Below are 3273 nucleotides of genomic sequence, written 5' to 3' on the forward strand. Positions count from 1 at the left end.
TAGGAATCAAACTCTTGGGAGTCTTGGGCTGGAGAAGGTTTTCTGCCTCTCCTCCAGCAGCATACAGCTCTTCTTCCAGTACAAGACTCGTGGTTGCACAGAGGAGTTTCCTGTCCTTCTCACTGTGGCATATGGCTTTTGCTTCTGTCCCTTCCTCAGCAGCACTGTACATATGCCTGGGCCCTGGGAGTAGAATGGTTTCCTGCCCATCCCCCAGAGGTTTACAGCTTTTACTTTGCATGTGAGAAAAGTCTAGAAAGTGGACAGATTTTCACCAAGGAGCATGCTCTCGGATCTCCTGGCCTGTACCCAAGACTGTACTCACAGTCTTTTTTGTGAACACCAGGTAGAGACCAATGGACAAGAATTGCCAAATGAATGACTCAAACGTTCCCAAATACCCTAAACTGTCAGGGTAGCCCCCACTCAGCTTTAAGGTTTTGTTAAAACTTTAACTGTTTTCTTTTTCCTGCTTTTATGACAACAATCTCTTCTGTCTATGTTCTGCAAAAGGTGAAACAGGTTGTCGTGCCATTTCTCCTTGGAGAGACTTGTCACCCTTTAGAATTTATCTGTTTGCCTTGCAACCTCAGTTCTCTGATGGGTTTGATAAGTTACTACCTGGCTTTTTTCTCATTGTTAGGATGCAAGCGACACTTTGGTTTTTTTTGGTCGTGGGAGATGTGCAAGGAGATAGATGAAACAAGACTGGCAAAATGAGTGATGGCAGATGGAGATTAATATTCCTTTTTTTTTCTAATTCTGTGTATGTTTGAAATTTTCCAGAATAAAAAGTTTTTGAATAATTGTCTGAAGATTGAAACACTTTAGAGATTAGGCTTCATATTCTAGAAACTGCTTTATAATTACTATTTATTCTAAAATAGAAGAGTCTTTGATAAACTGTATTTATAAAGTAAAGGATTTCACCTCTGAAAGCAGAAGGATGTTAGAAAGAGTGGTGAGGAATTTGCCCTAATAATTAACTCAGAAGCTCTGATTATTGCATTTCCATCCCATGACCTCTGCAATCTTCTTGTTTCCCAATGTTGCTAACTTCTCTCAGTGTAAAGAAGTTAATTTTCTTGTCAACTGAACTTTGAGTCTTTTTATTACCAGCTATTACAGATACTTGTGTAGATTTCAATCCTGGGAGAAAGGACCCCAATGATGAAGAAATTTTATTAAATACTCCAGCCCTTAATAAAAAGATTCTATTTCTAATTTTATTTTTTTATTAAGGTATAGTTGATTTACGATGTTGTGTTAATTTCTGCTGTACAGCAAAGTGACTCAGTTATACACAAATATACATTCTTTTTTTGTATTCTTTTCCATTATCGTTTATCCCAGGAGATTGTATATAGTTCCCTGTGCTATACAGTAGGACCTTGTTGATTATCCAGTCTAAATGTAATAGTTTGAATCTACTAACTCCAAACTCCCAGTCCATCCTTCTCCCTCCCCCCTCCCCCTTGGCAACCACAAGGCTGTTGTCTTTCCATGTGAATCTGTTTCTGTTTTGTAGATAGGTTCATTGGTGCCATTTTTTAGGTTCCACATATAAGTGATTTGTTATTTGTCTTTCTCTTTCTGACTTACTTCACTTAGTATGATAATCTCTAGTTGCATCCATGTTGCTGCAAATGGCATTATTTCGTTCTTTTTTTATGACTGAGTAGTATTCCTTTGTATATTTGTACCACATCTTCTTTCCTCATTCATCTGTTGATGGACATTTAGGTTGGTTCCATGTTTTTGCTATTGTGAATAGTGCTGCTATGAACATAGGGGTGCATGTATCTTTTTGAATTATAGTTTTGGGAGGTATATGCTCAGGAGTGGGATTGCTGGATCATATGGTAAATCTATTTTTAGTTTTCGGAGGAACCTCCATACTGTTTTCCATTGTTGTCTGTACCAACTTACATTCCCACCAACAGTGTAGGAGGGTTCCCTTTTCTCCACACCTTCTCCAGCATTTGTTATTTGCAGACTTTTTAATGATGGCCATTCTGACCAGTGTGAGGTGGTACCTCACTGTAGTTTTGATTTGCATTTTTCTAATAATTAGTGATGTTGAGCATCTTTTCATGTTCCTACTGGCCATCTGTATGTCTTCTTTGGAGAAATGTCTATTAAGGTCTTCTGCCCATTTTTCAATTGGGTTGTTTTTTTGTTGTTGTTGACTTGTATAAGCTGTTTGTATATTTTGGAGATTAAGCCCTTGTCAGTTGCATCATTTGCAAATATTTTCTCTCGTTCCATAGGTTGCCTTTTTTGTTTTAGTTTTAGTTTTTTATGGTTTCCTTTGCTGTGCAAAAGCTTGTAAGTTTGATTAGGTCCCATTTGTTTGTTTTTGTTTTTATTTCTATTGCCTTGGGAGACTGACCTAAGAAAACACCAATACAACCTACGTCAGAGAATGTTTTGCCTATGCTATGCTTTCTTCTAGGAGTTTTATGGTATCATGCCTTATGTCTGTCTTTAAGCCATTTTGAGTTTATTTTTGTGCATGGTGTCAGGGTGTGTTCTAACTTCATTGATTTACGTGCAGCTGTCCAACTTTCCCAGTACCATTTGCTGAAGAGACTGCCTTTTTCCCATTGTATAGTCTTGCCTCCTTTGTTGAAGATTAATTGACTGTAGGTGTGTGGGTTTATTTCTGGACTCTTTTTTCTGTTCCATTGATCTGTATATGTCTGTTTTTGTACCAATACCACACTGTTTTAATTACTGTAGCTTTGTAGTATTGTCTGAAATCTGGGAGAGTTATGCCTCCTGCTTTTTTTCCCTCACAATTGCTTCAGCAATTCTGGGTCTTTTATGGTTCCATATAAATTTTTGGATGATTTGTTCTAGTTCTGTGAAAAATGTCATGGGTAATTTGATAGGGATCACATTAAATCTGTAGATTGCTTTGGGTAGTATTGCCATTTTAACAATATTAACTCTCCCATTCCAAGAGCATGGGATATCTTTCCATTTCTCTGAATCCCCTTTAATTTTCTTTATTAATGTTTTATAGTTCTCAGTGTATAAGTCTTCCACCTCCTTGGCCAGGTTTATTCCTAGGGTTTTGTGGGGGGTTTTGGTGTAATTTTAAAAGGTTTTTTATTTACATTCCCTTTCTGATATTTCATTATTAGTGTAAAGAAATGCAACTGATTTCTGAATGTCAATCTTGTATCCTGCTACTTTGCTGAAGATTCTATTTCTTCTTCTTTTTTTTTTTTTTTTTTTTTTTTTTTTGTGGTACGCAGGGGTCTCACT

Source organism: Physeter macrocephalus, chromosome 7, assembly GCF_002837175.3.
Source record: "Physeter macrocephalus isolate SW-GA chromosome 7, ASM283717v5, whole genome shotgun sequence".
Taxonomy (NCBI): Eukaryota; Metazoa; Chordata; class Mammalia; order Artiodactyla; family Physeteridae; genus Physeter; species Physeter macrocephalus.